We start from the raw sequence: 25,115 nt of genomic DNA, 5'->3' as shown, positions 1-25,115 counted from the left end.
GGATTGTTTTCTGACCTCTGGTTTCAAGCAGCATGGATGGCATACGGACTCAGGACTAAGGTTTTGTTTAATGCTAACGAGCATCGTCTCTCCTCGCCTTCTCCCGTGGCTGCTGCTAGTTATCGTGTTAAAACAGTGGTGGCAGCATATCTGCCCAAGCAGTTCCGCTTCTTGCATTTATTCAAATAATTTGGATGCAGATTTTCTTTCTCTTTCAAGCACTGAATATGATTCAGTTCCAAATATCCCTTATTATTTCACCTGCCTTGAAACGGGAATTGTAAGCACTCTGATAAATGATGTGAAAGACTGTCTAATTTCCGTAACAACCTCTGTCAGCTGTTAACTTGCAATTTTATAACATCTAAAACATTCTGAAATTCCTCTGTGCATATCCCTGAGTGAGCTGACAGCCACGTGGCCCCTGCATCAATTCTGCCAAGAAAGAAGGAAAGAGAGAAAAGGAACTATTTTCCTCTTTCTCTGGCAGTGGAAGAACACTGCTCTCAAAGCTCAGCCTGCATGAACCATGAGTCTTTTTCCATAGAACAGAAGACACAAGAACCCATCACTGCATACTAAGTTGGGCTTAATTAATCTAATTTCTATCTTCAGAACGCTCCCTTTTCCTTTCTCAGAGTCAAGGTGAGGGGAGAATGGGAGGGAACAAAGGTGGGAAGCTCAGAGATCAAAAAAGAACAACTAACCCACCGAAGAGCCCAGTGTTGTTTTCAGCGGCTGAAAACCCTCTGAGTTGATGAACCATGTGTTGTGTGTTATGTGTTATATGAATATTTGTTGCAACATAAAGATAGCGTGAGGTCATCACTAAGCTCACCCTGCTGTAGGTGGTGATCATCTGGTTTGTAATAAGCTTCAGGAAAGACAGCTTTCAAGAGGGGTCCACCACATTCAGGAGCTCTGTAACAGTTACTTTCATAACCCTAAATCCAGAGTTTCCATGAGGACACTCTAAACGAACTGTATAGACTAAATAAACATCGCTGTGGGGTAGGGAGGGCTCCAATATGGAAATCATGGTAACAATACATTGGCAGGAGTTGCATGCTGCAGTAAATTATAATGTAAACAGCTTTCCTTGATAGAAAACCCCATATGGAAAATGGAATCCAGCTGTAGACTATAGATCACATAAAACACCACCATCTCTGCACTGAGTAGGAAAGCTGAAGAAGGTAGTGCAGGGACACTTGGGTTTTTTCAGTCTGCACAGCGGAGGGTGAACTTGATGTGCTGACCTTCATTACAAAAGGTGGGTGCGCAGTTCCCCAGAGGCACATTCCACTTGGGCTCAGGTTTACAAGCCAGAATTTGTTTCCTTGGGTCCCACTTTACTCTTTATCAGAGTAAAGACGCCAGCTTCTGACAAAGGGTGTGGGAAAGCTTCTGAATCCATGAGTGTTCCCTATATGCCAAACACGAGAAGAGTTTAATTAAAAACTTAAATATAAAAGCAGAAAAAATGCAGCAAATAATTTAACAAGCACTGCCTCCAGATTAACAAGAGTCAATATTTCGTCCTACTTGCTCCAGATCTTTGTACCTTTGTATAAAAGATACAAAATATTCCGGTTAAAATGGAAGCTCCCTTTTTTCCTCTCCTGAGTCCCATTCTCCTCCACCACTCCCCCACCCCCTCCAGGAAGAGAAGCAGCCGTGCGGCATTTGGTATCTTTCTTATGTGGATTATGTTACTGTATTATCTCATTCCCTCCAGCAATTCTTTGAAAAGGCTATTATCCCCATGTTATAGATGAGGAAACTGAGACCCAAGAAGATCAGTATTTACCCATGGTCACACAGCAAGTAGGTAAAAGAGTTGAGCCTCACAGACAGGTTGCTCTGACTCAAAACTTGTGCCCTTTTTTACCATATCCTACATTTGGGGGAGCTGGTCTTTCTCATCTGCCCTGAAGGTGGCAGGGATTCTTTCCAACTGAATCCTTTCACCTCTTCAGATCTTGATTCATGGGCTTTACTTTCTGATTCCTTGATGGAATCATTTTCAAATTTTTGCCTTTTTGGTTTATAAAGCCAAAGCATGAATCCAACCGGGGAGGGTTAAGATGGGAGAATTACATTATCTTAGCCTATGCATTTGGGCATCCTATCTGTTTTTAAATGCACCACTGGTTCATGATTACCTTCCCGAGGGCCAACGGTGTAGCCTATATTTCATTGGTCCCATGCCATTAGGGAGCTATCTGTGAAGTGGTTTTTAAAACCTCTCCCTGGATACTTACAATTTGTTTCATAGTTGTAACACTCAAAAAGGACTTCCAGAGAAAGGTGGGATAATAGCAAAGCATAACTTAGATTCAAGAGTGACTACAGTACAGACTTAAAAAAAATGGTTTTGCAAAGTAATTTGGTAATATGTATCATGAGCCACAAAATTATCCATAATGTTTGACTATAAGAACTACATTCTGAGAATCTATCCTAAAGAAGCAACCAAATAGTGGGAAAAGCAACATTCAAAACACTTCCTAATTCTGTTATTTATTGAAGCCTGGAAGGGAACTAATGGTCCAAGAAATGTTGTTAGATGTACTATAGAAGGACCCCTTGACTGAAACATGTATTGTCATTAAATTGATAAAAGAAAAGCAAGGCACCCATCCTCACTGCCAATTAGGTGTATTAAATTTGCCAAGCTGGTTAATCATTCCGATTTTCAAATTTCTCAGTAGCAGTATACAAAATACTGACATCTACCTTAAACATACGAGAAAATTGAATGGGCTAAACATGAAATAACTTATTCCACTTATGGCACTGCATAGTACCCAATAAACTGTACCTAATAAAATGATTATCTATGAAAAAGGTATAGATTTGTTGCAATTACTACAAAATATTTCAATAAAAGAGCCTGGATTCAAATATATAAAAAGATAATCTAATTTATGTTACATGTTTTTATTACAGTAAAAAATTAAAAATATCTGATTTGGGGTAGTGGTGTAGGAGAGGCAACATTTTTACTCTACCCTCTTAGGTTCATGTTTTAGAGGCCTGCAAATTAAATGTAAACTTATAGGTTATCAGGGGAACAACCAAAACTTATATATAAAGAAGAAGTGGCTTTCTGAAATACATATATACCTATATACCTATATATATCTTATAGGTATATAAAAATGGGAGTTTATATACCTAACTTAAGAGGGGGAAGGAGAAGAAAAGGCTTCTATGAGAGGAACAAATGGATTTCTAGGAGAAGAAATAAGAAAGTCTGTGATAATGTTTATTCAGGTCAGACTTCGTCTTAGCTTTTTTTCTTCTCAGACATAAAAATCCCCTGATGATGGGACTCGTGGCAGCCCCGCTCCCAGAAGTTTCTGTAAAGGAAGGCTTTTTGCTGCACCTATTAAATCCCAAATGTCTTTGCTTTAAAATAATCTTTATATTAATTCCGGGGGGCCTAAATGGGCCTCCACATTGGCATTAAAGCACTTTTCTACCAGGGTGCCTGGGTGGCTCAGTCAGTTAAGCATCTGACTCTTGGTTTTGGCTCAGGTCATGATCTCATGGCTTGTGTGTTCCAGCCCTGCTTTGGGCTCTGTGTGGAGCCTGCTTGGTATTCTCTCTCTCTCTCTCTCTCTCTCTCTCTCTCTCTCTGTCTCTCTCTCTGCCTCTCCCATGTGCACTCACTGTATCTCAAAATAAACTTAACAACAACAAAAAAACCCCACTTTCCCCTCTTATATATTAAACAAACTTGCTGTAATATTGTTAGGCAGATTTTATAAACTTTTTAGATAAAGTGATATTTTCTAGGTTGTTACTGTATAATCTATGACAGAGGAAGCTTTTCAGTTCAGAAGAGAAAAATTCTAACACAGTCTATATTCAGAGATCATTGCAATGGTAGAAAGAGCCCTGGACTATCATCCCAAGGACCTCTGGTCACATCACAGGAATAGGATTTACCTCCTGTGTTCCACCATCCAATGGACTGGGATATGCTGGTCCTCAATTTCCTCACTATAAAGTAAGGATAATAATAATGTCTAATTTGCACATTTCTCAAAAAGAACTGGATAAGATCTATGTAGGTTGAAAGATCATTTCATTAATAAAGACTCATTTGTGTTAGATTAAAATACTTTAATATATATGATCTTATAAATAAGGTGACATTTTATTCATGTAATGAATAAGGGAAGAGTCATGATGATTAAACCTGAAAACTTAAAATATATGTATGTATTCACCTCCAGGGAATGGCAAGCTGATATTCACCCTTAGGCACTCCAGTGGCTACAGCTTACGTCAATGCTGTCGTTTTAAAGACAAACTTGTTTTTTTAAAACTGGAGTTAAGGAAGAGCTAGAGACCTTACGGAAATAAAACAATAGCTTAAAGATGACCCTGAACACGATGACCTTGAAAAATGAGATTGTTATTAAAGAACATTGCATTGGATACTTCATCCTGGTTATTTTTCCAGCTCAAACCAGAAATGCCACCCTCTTCATCTCCTAGAGTCTCTGACATAGTTATGGATAGAAACTGGATGACAATGGGTTCATTTTTGATCCAGCAGTGTTGATTTAGACATGGAGTTTATCTGCTAATTTAACCAATATTTCCTAATATAAACCCTCCATCCACTCACAAACTATTCTAAAGAATTTTCCCGAAACTTACAGCCTTACCTGGAAAAAACAGTTGTTCAATCCATCAAATGTAGCTATTAATAGTAACTTTAAAATTGTCCTACAAGGTCCAAGTGAATATAAACATTGGAATAAAGTACTCTGTGCACTCATAATATGCTTCTAAAAATTAAGCTTTTCATGTGGAAATTATCAAATAAATAGCTGTCCTCATTTCTGTGGAGATAAATAGCTCCAAGATTTCATTATTTGTTACGAATTTTCAAAATAATTGGTTAAAACTCATATCTGGTTAACAGCCTGACACAGCTTCTCCTATTTTCCACAAAAATACATAGAAAGCTTTTCTTTTTTAATGATAGTCATGATGCAATTTTTTAAAGGACTATTGCCAGAATCCTGGAGAGATTTCTCTAACTCCAAAGTCAAATGATAGACAAAAGCAAGTGACTAGTTGGTGCTTTACCTCTGAAAATAATGGAGGCTTTCATTCTAAAATATCGACAGATATCCTTCATCCTTTCCTAATTTCATCCTCCTGATTCAGACTCTTTGCCATGCAGCTGCTTTTCTAATGCTAAATGTCTGCGTAGAGGTTTTTAAGGCAATCAGGATACTGGTTAGCCATTCCCCAGAGTGTCTCTCCTTTCTCCATGTAGTCAGAAACTGTGACCCTCAGGGCAACCAGAGCGCACTGCATTCGGGGCTTGTCCACTTACTGAAGTGCGAGAGAAACTGCAGAGGACATGGGAAACAGGACATCCTAGGGATTATAGGTTTTTAACTTTCTTCATTTGCTCAGAGTATCAGGAAATCAGGAAACCTGTAGAAGTGCTCTAAATGAAAGCTCACTAAAGCCTAAAAAGTCTGCCTTAAAATTATAGGAAATGTGGGAACTATATAGATGCAGAATAGGGTCATGGGCATTCCACAGTTACTGTGTCAACAACCACCAAGTCACTATTTATTGGAGGATGAGTAAATATAAAAAGGGTGGAGGTAGCTTACAAAGAAATCAGGTAAGAGAAAGGAAGTGTCTTGAATACTCAAAGAAATCACTAATTTCTGAAATGACGTTACTGCAAGAACCAAAAAAAAAAAAAGTAATTTTGAATACTCTGTCATCTCCACTAGGATACTAGAATACTTGAGTTCAAATCTTGCATGCTGCCATCACCTTGGGCAGATTCCTTAATCATTCTGATCTTCATTTATCTGTAAGTGAAAAAATGGAGATAAAAATATTTCCTCATATAGGGTTGTATTACGAATTGCATAGTATTGTGTAAATGAAATGCTTCAATGCTTAGAAAATGGAAGAGTATAGCAGTGGTAGTAACAGAGTGGACGAGGTGGTGGTGGTGACAATATTTTCAGTAAATATTCTGATGTATATATGTATACTGATCGGGTGGTTCTGATGTATCAACATGTTTGAGAACCACTGTGTCCAGACTCCTTCCATGACCTGGTGCCTTCCTACCTACAGTTTCATCTTTGCCTTTCCCTTTGTCATAAAACAGAACTTCCCACGTATTATAGGATAAGCTCTTCTATGCCTGGGGCTATCCCTTTGCCTGGAGCACAGACCCCACCTCATTCCAGTTCTTTGAAACACTTATCCCTATTTATTCTTCAGTATTCAGCTCAAGCATTGTCTCCTCCAAGACCTATTTTCCATCAAAGGAAATATGCCCAACAAATGAGCAATTTCTATTTTTATGGTCTCCCAGAGCATTCTGTAGCAGTAACTCAAACACATCTTTGTATTATACTGAAGCTATCTCTTCCATGTCTGCTTCTGTTCCCACCAAGCTTGGTCTTAAGGACAAAGCCCATATTCTGTGTAGCAATTCCAAACTCTAGATTTCACCATGGAATGATTATTTCGGTTTTACAATGGATAGTTTACAATTTTTTAAAGTTTTTGTAATGTTTATTTTTGAGAGAGAGACAGAGCGCAAGCAGGGGAAGAGCAGAGAGAGGGAGACACAGTCTAAAGCAGGCTCCAGGCTCTGAGCTGTCAGCACAGCCCGATGTGGGGCTCAAACCCACGAACCGTGAGATCACAACCTGAGCCAAAGTCGGATGACTTTGACCAACTGAGCCACCCAGGCACCCCCAAAATATTTTTTAAAGCACTATTACCAAATTAACAGTAAACTATGTGGTAAATTACAGAGCACAAAGAACAATGGCCCAATTTTTTTCTGAGTTTGTGTTTAATATACGCATATACAACATTTATGTGCATACTTCTGAGTTAAAATAACCTATGAAGCCAACATTTCCTAAAGCAAATTCCTAGAAATACTTGTTTCATGAGCTACTCAATGAAAAGAAAGATACGTGAAATTAGATATTCTGAAATATCCTACACTAAGAATTGAAGAATCATTGTTGAATACAATGGTTCCAAGAGTTATTTGACCATGATGCCATTTTGTTAAGTATACTTTTAAACCCTTGGAGTAAGTAGAGTTCTGTAGACACACATTTTGAAAGATGCAGAGTGACTTATTCTAACCAGTCCTTTTGCTAAGGTGGCAGACAGCACAGATGCAGATGTCATGGCATAGAGAGACAATTTTTGTTGGAGTGGGCTATGCTCTTACTATAGCACAGCCAGAAGCAACAGACACATTGCAAGTACATTCTGTTGCATGGCTGTTCACCTCACCCTTTCCACTACTAAGGATTCTGCTCTGCTTTCATAGGCAGTCCTTTTAATTCAGTGAATAACGTTTTCCCCTTTTGAGGCATGTGTAAATGGATTGCTAACTATTTTGCAATGCATCCATCTGTGACCACAGTCAGGCTCTGGGCAGCAATTAATTGAGACAACCTGAGATATGATTATGCCTCACAAATAGGAAGGAAGAAAGGAGGGGGGGGGTTCTTCTTTCTTTATAGTATCAATTTTATTTCTAATATCATGTGTATGATATATATTTGTTTATAACATCACATTTATCATATTTTTCTATTTTTTTAAATTAAGGCATAGTTTGGGGAATATGTACAAAAATGCACTTCTGATTTACAGTTTTGGGTGGAATGAGGACAGAACTTAGCTTCTCCTATTTTATTCATGAAATCTTAGTACAGGAAATGGTATACTATCCATTTATGTTAGTGGCTTCATATTCAGCACAAAATTAAGCTTTCTGCCTGGTGTCATTTGTCAAGTAAGCTTTTTAAAGCAGTAATTTTCCTTTATCCCTTTTAAAGGCAGCTTGTTCTTAAAAACCAGAGTGTGCCACATTACCCAACAAATTGTCACCAAGGAGAAGGAACAACATGAAAGCTGGGAATTATAATGCTGACCAAGTGCAAAGCAAATAGTTTTTTTGACCACCAATCTTATCTCAAATGCAGAGACTCAAATGTCAACTTTGGTAATAATTCAGAAGGTTAACTGACACTCTGCCCTGAATCTGAAATACTCAAAATTGTACATGTGTTGAAAATGCAGACTATACAAAGGTGCCAATGTACCATAAATATACATGTATCATATACAAAATGATGGAATGCCAGTCTAAGTATTTACGAAATTTCACCCTAAACAAAATACTTGTTCCAGCGATAATGAATAATTTTAAATATTTGATTCCATATATAGCTGCTAAATGCTTAAGATTTAATGCTGCCTTAGAGAAATTATAGGGAGGCCATATCTCATTGAAATATTGGCTGGAAAATTCTGGTTGCTAAATCTCTATCTAGAGTCATACAAACAAGCATTCAAATCATTTAGGGTTTTCAAAAGAACCTGCAATTACCTCTCTTCACACTAGGTGGTGTAGTCAAGACCAACAAAGCTATCAAATGGATGAATACCTTTGGTTTAGCAAGGTCAAAACTAAAGGAGGGTATCATTTTAAACTTGAAAACAGATATGTATCTTGTGTTAAAATCCCAGTGTGTTTGATAAAGAGAACAGATGAAGAACCAGTAAAAGAGGAATGGAAAGCCTGTTCAAATAGTGGGGATAACAGGGCTTCTTAAAGACTAAGTCACCAACCACGAGGAGTACCAGTTAAAATCCACATTCCTAGAATCCACACCGCCACACTTTACAATTATGGCATCAGAACAGCAGGGATGAAGTAGGAGCCTGAGTCTGTTCTCCTAAGATACACTCGAGTTGGTCTTTATGCAAAACTCTGAGAAATAGATTTAGATTGCTCTAAATCTGTCCAGGGGTAAGAAACCCCAGTTGACAAGTGTTTGATGTTCAGAAACTTTTTTTTCAGCTTCCTATAGCTTCTATCTTGAAGATCAAGGGTTATAGGCTTCACTATAAAATCTCCAGAGGAATTTTTCCTATGTTACCATCACTGCAAGAAAAAAATCAGAGTGGCAGATTCAGCCCTATGTGTAATAGAATATTTGGAAAGCAGTTTGAGCTTTGTAGAATGGGGGAAAGAAATGTATTTTATAGAATGCAATGAAAATGAATCTCTTCTGGGAGGAATGGGTGGTAGTTATATTAGATATTCAAAAGTCGAGCCACATTGATCTGCCTTTTGAAGTAATTACATTGATATCCGGAGTTTAAAGAAATGTATTGCTTGTTCCCTGCGGATGTTTTCAAAAATCTTTTTTTCTAAACCAAAGCAGTGTTTTGTTTTGTTTTTTTCTCTAGCTTGAATCACAAAAGAAAGCATTTTACTGAAGTGCAGCTAATTATTGTATAGGAATATATGCGTATGGGTGTTCATGTGTGTGTGAACTCCGGAAATGAGTTCTCTGTTTTTTATTTTAAGTGAGATTTGTTTGTTTGTTTGTTTTGGTTGAGTCAAAGCTTGCTCCCTTAAACTCATTTGTTTTAAGATATTTTTAAATGGACAATATACTAAGATGAATTTCCCACTAGTCTAACTTCAACTGAGTATACAGAATAAAATGTAACCATTTCTTTAAGACTGAGCACAATCCGTGGGGCGCCTGGCTGGCTTGGTTGGTATAGCATGCGACTCTTGATCTTGGAGTTTGATCCCCATGTTAGGCATAGAGTTTACTTTTAAAAAACTGAAAAAAGAAACATTTAGCACAATGCATGTTAAAATGTGTCCTGTACAGCATACTTAAGGAGCCATTTCTTCAGGGCTCGCTGAGGACTATTTCTCTACGGTATATGAAACCAGGCGACTTTGTTCCTTGAATCTTTGAACATACATTTTATGGTTTTCTTATTTTTTCCCCCTTACTTTTAATTGTTATTTCATGTTGCCATCAATACACCAAGGCAGTTGGGAGGACTCCTGTGTCTAATCTCCAGAGGTCTTGGAAGGCTGATAGCTAAATGTAGTTTGTCAGAAACGTGTACCGAGTGAGAAGAGTGGGGGCCTAGTGGGGGAAGGGGAGGCTGCATTAGTGAAGTGTCTACCCTGGCTATACTTTTGAATTTTCTCATTCTTGATTATTTTCCCAAAAGGTGAAGCTGCAGGTGGTTGAATGGTGGTTACCTGAACTATTATTTCGAACAAATCTTTCTAATCTGTTTTTACTTGGGATTATAATCATAACATTTGTAGAAAAGCTTTGTGGCCTCCTCAGGGTATATAAATCTTGTTTTATTTTTCATGTACTAATAGCATAGTGCATTTTCTCTCTGAACAAAAATGTCTCCATGTGCTTCAGCCTTTTGATTTCTAAAAAGCCTGTCTGCATTGTTATATGTGCATATATGTGTATGTGCACATGTACAAATATAAATGCAGATATGTGAGTGTGTATTTACTATGGGGCAGAGTGAAAAAGGAGCTCATTCTTCCATACTGGGAAACAACTTCATATGAACCTGCTTTCTTCTGAGCCATTTTTATTGCTTGCTTAATTATCTTTATCAAGGTCACTAAATGGTAGAAATGCTGACAAGAAGGAATGAGGGTGCTTTACAAAGGAACAGTAAGCCAGGACTGCGATCGCTCATGTGCTCCCTTTGGGGCAGGGTGGGGGAGTTGGTGAACAAAAGCAACAGTTTCCAAGAACAAACAATGGCATTCTCTGTGACCTGGAGCACAGCGAGCAACCCTGTGTCCTCACACATCAACTCCCTCCCTGAGACCCAGGCTACCTTTTCCTCCAGCCACATCTACAAGGCCAGCATCTCAGAAACTTTGGACATCTTGTTTTTCTTTTTGGTTTTAGAAAACATTCCTTATAATGGGGGGGGGGGGGGGGTAGGGAAAGCACTTTATATTTTTTTTAACTAAAGAACAGCTCTAACAAATTTACAAATCTCTAAATACATGAGGGCCTGAGTGTCTTTGTTGAGCCTTTGATCTGGAATTGCTATATCTTCCCCTGACCCCTCAGTGAGGGTAAAGACAGGTCTTGCTTTGCTCAACATGGTCTCCCTTGCGGGGCCCAGTGCCTGGCATAGAGAAGGCCCGAAACAAACATTGTGAATCAACTGATTGACTGTAGTTGCAAACAGAAACTCGACGGTGGGTGGAGATTAAGTTTAGCCCATATAAGCATCAGTCAAGATCAAAACATAAATGCGTTTATGTTTGTGTCTCTTACAGATTTATTTCCTCTTGTTTCTCCTCTGAGAGCTTTGAAAACATTTTAAATTTTATGAGGAACAAATGACATGTCCCACTATGCCATCTCAAATCTTCTTTTCTGAATTCAGGTTTCGTCTTAATTGCGGAAAAAATGACACAGCTGCACTATAGAAAAAGTAAGCACAGAAAAGCATATTTTTAAAAATACCCATAATCTCACTGCCCAGAAACAACAGCCACTAAAATGTTGTTTCCTTCATAGTTTTCTGTATTTATGTCTTTAATGTATATCTATGTTCACATAATTGAGGTGTGTTGTAAATATAATTTCATATTCTGCTTCTTTCATGTTATTTCATAAGTGTATGCCAGTCATTAAAACTTCCTCAAAAAGCATAATTTTCATAGTCATGTTGTGCTCCACCATAGAATGATGCCGTGTAATCAAGTTAAATTCATTTCTCCATTATCGAACATTTAGATCATTTGGAACATTTTATCTTTATGACCATCTAAAGATAGTGTTTGTGCATATCATGTGCACATAATGTTTGTGCACAACAGATTACTTTCTTGGAATGGTTTCCTAAAAATAGACTTGACTATTTTTAACGCTTTTAAGTATTGCCATATTGCCTTCTGCTTTATTGCAATTTGTAGATTAAACTTCTACCAGCAGTGAATGAGACTGTAACAGTAGCTGATAGCAGCTACCATTTTTTTTGATGTCTTATGTACCAGACACAGTGCTAAATGCTCTATGTGTGTCATATCATTAACTGTAACCATACCAATATGAAGTAGGTATCCTCTCATACCTATTTACAGATGAGAGACTGACAAAGAAGTTGCATAACTTTTCCAATGTCGTACAACTGGATTTGGGATCCAGATGATTCACCTCTAGAACGCTGGCCTTCAGCATACTGAGGGAACGACATTGAAAGGTAACACTATATACCTAGTATTTTGATTCTTTGCTAATTTCATGAAGGAAAAGACCGTATCTTATTTCTAAATTTCATTATTTTAATATTAGCAATTTTAGGTGCTTTCTTATAATTATTAGCCAGTTCTATTTCTTCTAGTGTAAATTGTCTCTTTCTATCATTTGCTACTTAGTGACTCTTCTCTTTTTACAATATAAACTTGTTAAATATTAAAAATATTCTGTTTTTCCTGTGCCTATTGGCGGCTAAAATTGCTCCTGTTTGGCATATAATTGTATTAGGATATTTTACCTTGTGACAGTTCATTTTTAAGCAGTCAAATATATTATTTTTCTTTGTGATTCATTCCATCACTAATTTTATGTTCGAAAGTAGTTCCATATCCAGATATCTGATATTAACTTACATTTTCTTTAAAAACTCTATCCTTGGGGCGCCTGGGTGGCTCAGTCGGTTAAGCGTCCGACTTCAGCCAGGTCACGATCTCGCGGTCTGTGAGTTCGAGCCCCGCGTCAGGCTCTGGGCTGATGGCTCGGAGCCTGGAGCCTGTTTCCGATTCTGTGTCTCCCTCTCTCTCTGCCCCTCCCCCGTTCATGCTCTGTCTCTCTCTGTCCCAAAAATAAATTAAAAAAAAAAAAACGTGGAAAAAAAATTTTTTTTAAAAAAATTCTATCCTTTTCTTGTGTTGATCAACCAATCTTTCTAGGTTGTTTACCTAGAAAGTCTTGCTAATTTGTCTATTTGTCTGAGACCACACTGTTAGAATCCGAGTGGAAACAGATCTTTTCTAACATTTCTGTTACTCTGAAAACACAGTTCACAAAAATTTCAAGACAGCAACTTTGTCTGCTCCTTCTCCCCAAAAGAGGAAAACCAAGAAAGCATAGATACACATTGCTAATGATCATTTGATACAGAGGATTGAGTTTTGGTCCTGGGCATCAGTGCCCTTTTCTGACACTGAATTCACTTGGGTTGGTTCTCAGTATAAGAAGCCAAAAGACTAGAGTTACTTATGAGGTGTCAGTTTTTGAAATATAAACCCTAAAATGACATATTTCCAATCCAAGAGGTCTGCCTTTTGTGCTAGATCACTGTAGAGCAGTCTTTGTTTACAAAGCATCACATTATCTGGCAACAAAACCTCCTAACAATCAAGCCTCCTTTCATTTTCCCAACACTGTTTGCTGATAATTCTTCAGAAAAATTTTGAGATTTTTTTTCATGCTACTAATTTATGCCAACATAAATGGGAGTCTAATATTCTGTTTAAAAAGAAGTGTAAACATATTTTGGGGATGCTTCTCCATTCACTCTAAAATCTAAAGTCTGAAATTATTTACATGCAATTTTCAGTGATTTATTAACTAATTATAAACTGAGGTAGGGCTGATGTTGAAAGGGTAGATTTGCTATTGGTTCCTCAACTACTTTAACTCCCAGGAACAGAAAACCTACAATTATAAACAAGACATAGGCAACCATGGTAACAGATCTACTTTTCACAACAAATACACATTTTTTCAAAAACAATTAATGTTCCTTAATGTTTGACTTATTGTTACAAGCACTTCCAATGGTATCTGTTACCTTCTTTTTTTTTTTTAATATTTATTTATTTTGAGAGAGACAGAGAGAGAGAGAGAGAATATGAGCAGGGGTGGGGCAGAGAGAAAGGGAGACATAGAATCTGAAGCAGGCCCCCGGCTCTGAGCTGTCAGCACAGAGCTTGATGCAGGGCTTGAACCCCAAACCACAAGTTCATGACCTGAGCCAAAGTTGGATGCTTAACCAACTGAGCCACTCAGCCAACCTGGTATCTGTTACTTTAGAAATAAATGTCCAGGTAAATATGGATCTAGATGCATTAACTTTAAGTTAGTTATATAGACCTCAGTTATATTAACTTTAGACTTGAAAATCTTGTGACTATGTTTTGATCCAATTTTAGACTATGTTATTATGCACATACCTTTTCAACAAACAGTTAATCTGGAAGTTATGCAATGATTTATAATGCATGATGGGATATTAAGCAATTACTATTTGAAAATAATAACTTCAGTGGAAATCCAAATGGTTCTCCAAATATGAGGAACAGTAAATCTCCTCCAGCTACTTTTCATACCATAAGACTGAAAGATATTTCACAAATTATCTGGACTGACTTTGAAGCAACTGCATGAAATAAAAATTATTACCCAGAATACCCTAATTAAAAGTGATTATTCATACCAACAGCTAAATTTATTGTGCACCTACTATATGCCCGAGATTTTCCAATCAATTGGCACTGATTTCTCAGGTACTATGTCATTCTCATTTTATGCTCAAGAATACTGAGGCTTAGAGCAGTCAAATAACTTGTTCAAAGTCAACTTTTATCAGAAAGTCTGTTTAAGACAGACTTAAACCTGTCCTGTCTGAGTTCAGGAGCTGAGCTCTTACCTCCTATGTAATAAATAAATATCAACCACATTCTGCCAACCCATCCTAGGTACACGATTATTAAAAAGGCTGGCTCTTCCATTATTCCTGAACTTCATTTAGCCAACATAGTAGTCAAGATATCTGAGGAATTGGACCCCATAAAAAGATGCCAGGAGTGACCCAATTAGCCAAGAACACCTATTTTTAAAGGTAACTAAGAGTGTTTGGAGGCCCTTATTTTTGAAAGACTCTCTTTCTGAATAGTGTACCACTTTTTGCATAGAATCTCTTCTGTGTGAGAGTAGAGGTCAAAATAGCCTGCAATGGCTTTTAATGGGCACCTTCTTTTTTGGGACACATGGAGTGTCCCCATGTGACTAATTTGTAGCCATTCTTTTTTTTTAAGATTTTATTTTTTAAGTGATCTCTACACTGAATATGGGGCTCAAACTCACAACCCCGAGATCAAGAGTCACACACTCCACCAATTAAGCCATCCAGGCACGCCTATAGCCATTCTTTAAGTAAAGAAATAAATTTGGACCAAAACTCTAAATACTAAGTGTACATTTGAGGCTTTTTGATGCTTATTCTCCTTTGCCATGAAAATATTGCCAATTTCCTAATTGTATTAATGTACTATATTATAAATGGTACTATATATATAATGTACTATATAAAAAATGGTATCACTGGGGGAGAGCTGAATAATGGTAACATCAGGCCACTCTGTACTATTTTTTTGTAACTGCTCATGTGCCTATACTTCAAAAAAAAAAAAAAGTTTTAAACTATTGCCAAATTTCCATCTTGCCAGGGAAATGAACTTCTGGGCTTTGCAGCTGATAACTTTCATCCAGCTAAGGTCCCTCTTGGGGTATTGGCCATCATTTTGAAGAGGCACTGATGTATGAAATGGGCACAAATTGTTATCATAGAAGGACCAACAGAGCATATCCATAAACCTGCATAGAGGGTCTACCTCATGTCCTCCTCCTGGTATGTAGCCGAGGGCCAGGGTGTCTCTGAAAAGCTTCATTAGAAATGAAAGTCAACCTGTTGAGGAAGACTCCCAACTGCCTCTAGTGGCACTTATCCCCTGCAAAAAGACAAACTCACCAGGTGACAGGGTGAGTCCCAGACAGAGGTCTGCAATGAGCAGGGAGGAATTAGCCATGCTCCTTAGCTGGCTGCTGCCTTTAGATGTTTACTTACACACATCAGTGCCAGATCCTGACAAGGACAGATTACCCGAGTGCTGGCTTCTGGGAAGGGAACGTGCAGTGGAGAGAAGAGCAGAGCAGCCTCATTCAGGCGAGCAAGGCCAGTCCCAAGCGGAGCTCTAAGAGCCTACAGGGCCCCTGTCATCAGGGGGGACTGCTCACATGCTCACCCAGGAAATCTACTCTTTGTGAACCGCCTTGAGCTACTAGGAACATTTCCAAAATAAGACATTGATTTGAAGGACTGATGGAGGGTGAAAGAAAAAATTGAAGATCTGTTCGGAAGGCAACTAACTGCCTGAAACGCAATCTCTGCTTTTTGTTTGTTTCTTTGCTTAGAGAGAGAGGAAGGGAAAATAGAACCCTGATAGCTTCACCTAGTTAATGAGGCTGATCCTGGAAGTTTGTGGAACCCACTTTGGCCCATCCTACCCAGAAATGCCCCAGTCGGTATTTAGAGAACAGAACCTGTTCAAGGTGGTATTAGGAACAAGGTTGCAACTTTGAAAAGATAGAGCCCTGCACACAGCATGAATTCGGAGGTGGAAGAAGATCTGCTAAGGGAATTTGGGAAGACAAATGACAGGGCAGGGAATACAAGGAATTCTCGCACGAGCCATTTCATAGACAACCCCAAAACTGACCATCCGTCTTCTGCCGTCAGCCTACCAAAAGCCTTGTTGGCGTCTCTGAAAATAGATGGCTAAATAAGCCTAAGCTTTTTTGGTTCATAGAATTGGTGAATCAAAGGGGCAGAAGATTTATCTCATGCCTCTAAAGATCATTTATAACTTGGCTAAGTGGCCCAGGATAAAACCACAATAAAGGTGATTCATGCAGGAAATCCATTCTGTTGAGGCAGAAATGAAAATTCACATTAAATCACCGTCCATTCTGTGCACGGGAGAATTGGAGTGAGCCAAGCTCAGTGGATTCCCAGGCACACTAAAGGCTGAAAACCCATTGTTCTTGGAAAATGGGGGAAATGAGACTCCTTTAAAGTGGGAATGCAGCCTCTGGCTCTGAGAGCAGGGAGGTACTCCTGACCAGGGTGAGCTGCCCAGTGGCCCTGCCATGCTGGTGTCTGGAACTATATTCCCGGATGGCAGCCAGCCTGGGGATCTATTCAATTACTGCAAGATCCTTGCCAGGAGGCTTTTATCAGCTGCACTATTTATCAAGACAATTGGACCCAGTACAAAAACCCACCTTTGCAAATTGCCATGAAAGGGCTGTCTATGTGGCTGAATCAGGGATGTCTGCTGCCTCTTGGCTTTTGGACTCAACTGTACAGTTATTGCATTTTCTCCTGGCTGGGATCACCTGAAAATATTGTTGTCCCCTATCCTTCACCTTCCCTTTTGGTCCAGAAGTCTAATGTATTGAGGGATAATCTAAGCGCAAAAGCAAGCTCACGGAGCAATCACACATGGGCCCATTATTTTGCACATGATTTATTTTTTGCGTGACATTAAAGTCTTCTCAGTCTCTTTCCCTAACCTTCAGCTAGAACCACACTTCTTCCCTTTTTCCTGCTAATGATCTATCAGATCTCACTGTTGGGCATTGGTTATGACCAAGTGAGATGATTTCCAAGCCCGCACCCTCGCTTTTCAGTGAGAAGTGGATTGATGCTTCATCGGAAGGCCTCAATTTTATTGTAAATTAACAAAAAAATGTAGAATATTTTTAGTACACTTAGTTTGGGATTTTCCTTCCCCATTGGTTCTTTATTAGCCTTTATTCATACAGTAAGGTTGTATGCAACTTAAAATACAGTTATTCAGTCATAATGAACAATACCTAATGCAACTCGGTTGGTAGCAATGGAGTCTGAAATGGAGATAATCCACGAGTACATACACATCAGTGTGGTACTTGCCACAAATCACTGGTGCTCCTCTGTTGTCGTGACTGAAAGCTGACAGTGGCCATTGTGACACATTCTAAAGGGTGGCCTAAGCAATTCATCCGGAGTTGTGATAAAGGTAGGAATTCCATCCATGATGGATTTAGCAAAAGCAAAACCTCATTAAAGTAAATCCCCTCCTCTGAAAATAAGTTAAATCTATTAACTGATTTATGCTCTTGTCAAAAGTGCCAATGTCCTTATAGGTGATGGTAAGCTATCTTGTCTATTGACAAACACTTGAAAACTGGATTTATATGAGAATCATTGGCTTTCTTGAAAAAAAAATAATTCATGTCTCTTCTCATGTACTGCATAAGGGACGCACCCTGCAAACATCAGCAATAAAGAAGGCTTATTTTATGGTAAAAGCAATCTGGTAGATTGTAGGTAGAACATTACATTTGTGTGGTCATACAAATCTTATGGGCACAAACTAAAACATACTGAATGCGTCAATTAACCAGAGTTCCTATTGGATTTTTTAAAAATAAAAACTGTTTCTCATGGCACTACAGTCAGTACTTTGATTCGTTCCCCTTTCAAAGACTAAGGGAAGGGATAGGCCCCTGGTAACAGGCTGTTGCCCATCAAACTAGATGGAGACAATTAATTTAATGAAGAGTTTCTATTTAGGAAGAAGCAGTAGGAGGAAAGGGCAACGGTGGGAGCTTCCACCAGGTTGGCTGGTGTTTTACAGGCAGGAGAAGCAGCTGGAAATTTGGATGATGGTTTTGAAAGCCTGATGATAAGGAAAAGGTCACTAAAATTGAAATGGTGGGTGGGAAAGTGGAGCAGACCAGGCTAACGTGGCAAAACTGAATCATCTCGTGTGTGTTAAAGCTTTTAAGGAACTCTTTTCTTTTTGCTTCAAACAGTTTGCTCTTCTCCCTAGTGACTACTGTCCTGTGAATGGCATAGATTATTTGCCTCTTTTCTTCCACCTAAATCAATTCTAAAAGCAATTTTTTAAAGTTCAGTTTATATGATAAGGAATGTTCCCATCAGACCTGAGTCATATTGCGAATGTGTGTCTTTTGCTTTAGTGTGTAGTTTTTTTAAGCCAATGTTGTTCCCACACTACCTTAGAAACAATGTGTGTATTTACAAAAGTAACAAACATTGTAGCTTGGAAAATTCCTTTGGCACAGACAGGAGTGTTCAGCCACAAATGCTTCTGACTTAAAACCTGAACCAAATAAAACTTGACAGCAAGGCAAAATATTTTATAGGCAAAGTGACATTTTATAATAAGGGAATAATAAATGCAGAAGGGAAAATGAACCAAAGCTGAAATATCATCTGAGATCCCCTGGATACTAAAGGGAGGTGAATCTCATTTAGACTTTTCCTGTTTTTATTACACTAATAATTATGTCTATGACTGAAGCACTCTTAAACTTGGAGAACTCCCGTATTTCTAATTACGTGGTCACATATCTCCAATCGCATGTCTCTAGGAGATCTGGATGACGCAGTGGGAAGCCTTGGTCGCGTGGTAAAATGGATGGATATGGAAAGAAAAGTGATGGAAAAATCACAGAACCACTTGATCAAGCACTTCACTTTGCAACCAAATCAAGCAATGTTTAAATCAACCTGATGAACATAATACAACCCAAGACCCATCTACAACTGGACATTAAATCACATTACAAATGGAATTAATAAAGACCAAGTAAGCTTACTTGCCAATCTCCTGTCTTCTACCCTACTACAAAAGTCAGCAACCACTGTTGATTTGCGCATTTAGGAAAATCAGCAAGGGTCTATCAACCACCTTTCTAGTCCATAGGACAATTGTAAAGAGGATACAAAACATTGATGTGTTAGTCTGGGAAAATAGAAATAGTCAAGGCTGGTTTTAACACAATTGGGTTAGACTAGGATTAAAAGAGAGCCAGGATTGCAAAGCAAGTTGGTGTGTGGATCTTCCCACAGTGCCAGGAGACATGCATCTGCCTTTCTTTCCTTTTTTTAAAATTAAGCTTATTTATTTATTTTGAGAGGTGGGGCAGAGAGAGAGGAGGGGAGAGTGAATCCGAAGCAGGCCCTGCACTGTCATCGCAGAGGCCAACACAGGGCTCGATCTCATGAACCATGAGATCATGACCTTGGCCAAAAGCAAGAGTCAGATGCTTAACCGACTGAGCCACCCAGGTGCCCCACATCTGCCTTTGTGTAAGCGTTGGTGAAGTGCACTTTGGGTTCACTCCAAATGGATGGACTCCAGGCTGGGAAAAGCCCACAGTCCTCATGTTCATCACTCAGAAATAGATATTTCCCCAAAAGAATGACCATGGTATAATACTGAAGAAACAAAACAAGGCAAACAAGAAACTTACAGTCATCAAATCACTAGATTAAACAATGACTTTAGCTAATGTATTATTCATTTGACAGACATTTATCACTTGGCCTACTTTTCCATGGTAATATATGGAGTGCTGGAGGACAATTGGAAATGATCTAAGCATCTTATCTCTGGATATTTGGTTTCATTAGGTCTGGAGTGGGGTCTAGAAATAGATCCTATTTGTTTGCTTGCTTGCTTGTTTTAAACTCCTGAGAAGATTCTAAGGATCCACAAGTTGGGAACCCACTGATCTGACAGAGGTTTTCAGTCTCTGTGTTGCCTGGTAAGTCAGAGAGAGCAGTGGGAAGGAACCAGAGCTGATGCAGAGAGCATTGATCATAGCTCCAGTCTCTGAGTCTGCAGGACAGCAGCTATAAAGTGTGTTGCTGGGGAAGAAATTCAGAACTTTTTATCCAAACATTACGTTACTATTTAGAAGCTGTGTGACCAGGAACAAGTAATTAAACTTCTTGAAGGGGTACTTATCGCACCCCCTTTCAGAGTTGTTAAACATTCTAAGTGAGATTGTAACAAGGCCTGCTCTGGTGCCTGGTCCATCATCAGGCTTAGTTTCTGTCCTTCTCCCTCACATAAGGTGTAGCCCTTCTTCCCCTCCTCCTTTAATGTTAAAAATTGTTTTCATTCTCCACAACCCAATCCCAACCTACATACTCCATGAAAGCTTTATGACACCTCCACCACTCCCACCACCAAGGCTCACTGACCTCCCTCCTCATTGTACTTCTGTGGCCCTTATATTCAGGATCACATAATCTGATACTTAATTGTCCTCCAGTCTCTTCACGAGTATTATTTTAGTTTTCCTGGCCTGGCTCTCCTTGAGCACTCAGACAATATTTTCTTCATAGAGGGGCAAAAGAATTCCTTGTTGGTTGATCGAAAGTACCTGTTGGGCTGCTTCCATAAGAGACATCTAATGAGGAATGGGAAACCCTCATTTTTCTGTCGACATAATGCAGTGGAGACCAGCCAACATTGCTACGGCTTCTGTAGGCATTAGTATTCTGAAATAATCATCAGAATGCCAGTCTCCTTCCACCCCCACTCACTTGTTTTGTTGGAAAAATGCAAAACCTGCATTTTCCATTAACCACATCTAACTCTATGCACAGAGTGAATGCAGTGTCTGTGTTTAGCATCCCAAATGTGATAATTATGCATTATACTTACTCCATGGCTAAATCTTACATTTCTATACTAAAACACAAAGGAATGACTAAATACTCTAGTGTGTTATCTTGCCCTTCCTTACCATTGTGGGTTTTCTTCTTATCCAGATTGGCCCCATGCTGAAATGCGCCTGTAAAAATAAGTAAGAAACTTCAGATGTATACAAGACTTAAAAGGTGAGTGACAAGAAGAGGTGAATTGTAGGGACATCTGTGCCAGCAAACACATGAGCATATTGGAAAGAGGTAGCATTGTGTGTGTGTGTGTGTGTGTGTGTGTGTTTGTGTGTGTGTGTGTTTGTGTGTGTGTGTACGCCTGTGGAGAAAGCAGATTTTTTTTTTTAATGAGGAACAAAAACTGGGTTATGTAAGCAGCACTGTTCAAAACAGCTTGTATAGCAAGAATGGAAACAAGGTATGAATATTCATAAGTAAAATGGAAGAAGTGTTCATTTGCAAGGAAGTGGAGATGAAATTCTGAATATTGTTTGACCACAATTTTACCCAGAAAGCTTTGGATGTGTAGATCACACAATATGTCATACAAACATAAAACCAACTAACCCCATTGCCTCAATATTCCCCTTCTTCAATACACTAATAACCAGTTTATTAATATTTCTACGTGTTATTCAGTCAGGTTGTCTTGATTTTGATTCTTCCACCTCTGGATACCTAAAAGTGAAAGAAGAAAGAGATAATAAAAATAATCATATACAAAGATTAACTCCAAATGAATCAAAGGCTTAAATGTAAGCCAAATCTATAAAATTCATACAAGAAAACATAGGGATGAATCTTGGTTACCTTGGATTGGGAAATGGATTCTTACATATGACATCAAAAACATAAACAAGATAAGGAAAAAATTGATAAGTTGGACGTTACCAAAATGAGAAACTTATGTACTTCCAAAAGATACTATCAAAAAGGTTAAAGACAACCTACAGAATGGGAGATAATATTTGAAAATCATATATCTAATAAAAGTCATGCATCTAGAGTATAGAAAGTACCCGTGGGGATTCTGTATGGCTCAGTTGGTTAAGCATCCAACTCTTCATTTCAGCTCAAGTCATGATCTCGTGGTCTTGGGATCAAGCCCTGCATCGGGCTCCATGCTGACAGAGCCAAGCCTGCTTGGGATTCTCTCTCTCTCCCTCTCTCTCTGCCCCTCCACTGCTTTCATGCTCTCTCTTTCTCTCTCTCAAAAAATAAAGTATATAAAGGACCCCTATGATGCAATAATAAAAAGTGAATAACCCAATTAAAAATGGGCAAAGTATCTGAGTCGACATTTCTCCAGAGGAGATATACAAATGGCCAATAAGGACATGAGAAGATGCTTAACATCATTGGTCGTTATGGAAATGCAAACCAAAACCATGAGGTACAACATCACACTCACTAGAATGGTAATAATAAAAAAGTCAGATAACAAGTGTTGGTGAGGAAATGGAGAAATTGCAACCCTCATACACTGCTGGTAGCAGTTCCTCAAATGGTTAAATATAGAATTAGCATTTGACTCAGCAATTTCATTCCTATGTATATACCCAAGAGAAATGAAAACATGTCTATGGAAAAACTTGTATACAATATTAATAACACCATTATCTATAATAGTCAAAAAAATGTAGAAACAATCCAAATATCCATCAGCTGATGAATAGATAACAAAATGTGGTTCTTCATACAATGGAGTATTATTCAGCCATAAGAAGGAATGAAGTACTGATTACATGCTATATCATCAATGAGCCTTGAAAACGTTGTGCTAAGAAGCCAGTCACAAGATCACAAATCATGTGGTTCCATGTATATGAAATGGCCAGAATAGGCAAACCTCTAGAGATGAAGAGTAGATTAGTGGCTACTTAGGGTGGTAGAGTGCATAAAAGGGTGATAGCTGAAAAGATAATGGGGCTTCCTTTTAAATTTTTATTTATTTTTGAGAGAGAGAGAAAGAGAGAGCAGAGGAGGGAAGAGAGAGGGAGAGAGAGAATCCAAAGAAGGCTCTGCACTGTTAGCACAGAGCCTGATGCAGGGCTTGAACTCACAAACAGTGAGATCATGACCTAACCTGAAACCAAGGGTTGGACACTTAACTGACTGAGCCATCCTGGCTCCCCAGGGGCTTCCTTTAAAAGTGATGTAAAATGTTCTAAAGATGACTGTCGTAATGGTTGCACAACTCTGTGACTATACTAAAAACCATTGAATTGCATACTTCAAATAGGTGAATCATATGGCATGTGAATTATGATTTCAATAAAACTGTTGCAAAAGAAAAAAAGAAATGAAGAAAGAAAGAAGAAAAAGGAAAAAAGAAGTACTCACCATGATCTTGGGCTCTGTTAGAAGACCCAAACTTTTTATCAAATGAAACTCTATCAGTGAAATTATCAATAAATTGAATGATAGGAACAACATGAAAAGAAAATGATCAAATGAAACTCATTCCAACCTCTAATGCATTCCCTAAGTCTTATGTACTGTCATGTAACATTTTAATGATGGGGTCTTAAGCAGTGATATTTTTCCCCCCTCAAGTAGAACTTTGATCCCTCATACATTTGCCTTGAAAATTGGAAGACTCAAAGCAAAGTTGATGTCAAATGGCAGACTATATTATAGCATTTGTCATAGCATTCAATCTGTGGAGCTTAAGTTTGGTAGTATTTTTCTTTTCTATATGAAGCCAAGAACAAATTGAGTAACCTTCCAGAATTTGATTAGGAAATCAGTGGATCAAAGTTTTAACTTTAGGATGAGGTACAGTAAGGGCACAAATTAAATACACTTCAACCTGTTCACAGGATTTAGATAATCAGCCCAGAACTGATCTGTTGCCTCTGTTTTCAAACTGCATTCTATGGATCCTTCTGTGGAGGAAGGGATCCAAGGAGGGTGTGTTCCAGGTTTCTCCATCCAGAGAAGCTCCACTTCTATCTGTTCTAAATGTAGAATTTCTGCTTAACAAGATTCTATGGCTAAACAAGTGTTGAAACATGGGGATCTAGATCATTTTAATTAACAGAAGCATCCTGAACTTTCCCAGCCTCACAAAGTTTTTGTAAAAACATGAGCCCAGCTTCACTCACAGAGGAAACGTCACCAGTTCACAGAAGACCTGCCTCCTGTAAAGGACTTCCCACCCCAAATATTTCTTGGAGTCTTCTGGAGGCATTTTGTACATGTTCAAGAACAGGTCACCATTTATTCACTCAACAAGCATCAGTTCTGTGTTTGCAACAATCAGGTAAGGACTTTCTGCCCTACCCTTACCCTGTCCTTTGTTCTTTTGGTCAGGCAAGACTACCACTTTTAACAATGAGGGAGAGATCATCTTTCCAGTCCTTTTTCGACCAGCTATTGATGAAGAGATGCCATAACACCTGGAGGAAATTAGGATTCTCCCTAATCCTTTCAACACAAACATGTGACAACAAGATGTTCTGGCTGTTTAAAAAAAATCTAAGGGGAACCTGGCTGGCTCAGTTGGAAGAGCATGTGACTCTCAATCTAGGGGTTGTGAGTTCGAACCCCACGTTGGACATAGAGATTACTAAAAACGAACTAACTAAATAAAAAAATACAGTATACAATTCAATGTGTTCTTTTTTAAAATCTATACTGCCTTGGCTCAGAGATAAAGCAAGATTTTTTATCACACAGCTTTAGACTGTGGAGTGTGAAAAATTAATGAAATTTCATTGTAGAATAAATGGGCTTTTGAAAATCTAACTCAAAATGAGCCATTGCTGGTTTCATGTGGCATCTAACTAGCAGTTTCTGACGTGGCCTTGTCTGGTTTCCCACTGAAACACCCATGGAAACTCAGAGAACAGCGAACCCTCAGACAGCTCACCTATTACTAGAGTATGTAT

General features: G+C 38.5%; 1 long non-coding RNA gene across 2 annotated transcripts in view; it reads left to right on the top strand.

Annotated features, from left to right (window-relative positions):
- Positions 1–1,189: 1,189 nt before the first annotated feature.
- The window catches only part of LOC122234285, a 33,332-nt gene continuing 9,406 nt past the window's right edge, over positions 1,190–25,115 (top strand). Inside the window, exons 1-6 of one of the 2 annotated variants that reach the window (XR_006212048.1) lie at positions 1,190–1,273; positions 11,296–11,343; positions 11,996–12,114; positions 20,185–20,318; positions 21,334–21,402; positions 24,538–24,723. This is a non-coding gene — a long non-coding RNA (uncharacterized LOC122234285). Of the gene's footprint in view, positions 1,274–11,295; positions 11,344–11,995; positions 12,115–20,184; positions 20,319–21,333; positions 21,403–24,537; positions 24,724–25,115 lie in introns of those variants that run through there. The other variant, XR_006212049.1, reaches the window with a different exon arrangement.

Source organism: Panthera tigris, chromosome A2 (assembly GCF_018350195.1).
Source record: "Panthera tigris isolate Pti1 chromosome A2, P.tigris_Pti1_mat1.1, whole genome shotgun sequence".
Taxonomy (NCBI): domain Eukaryota; kingdom Metazoa; phylum Chordata; class Mammalia; order Carnivora; family Felidae; genus Panthera; species Panthera tigris.
This window is presented reverse-complemented; position numbering and strand designations above follow the sequence as displayed.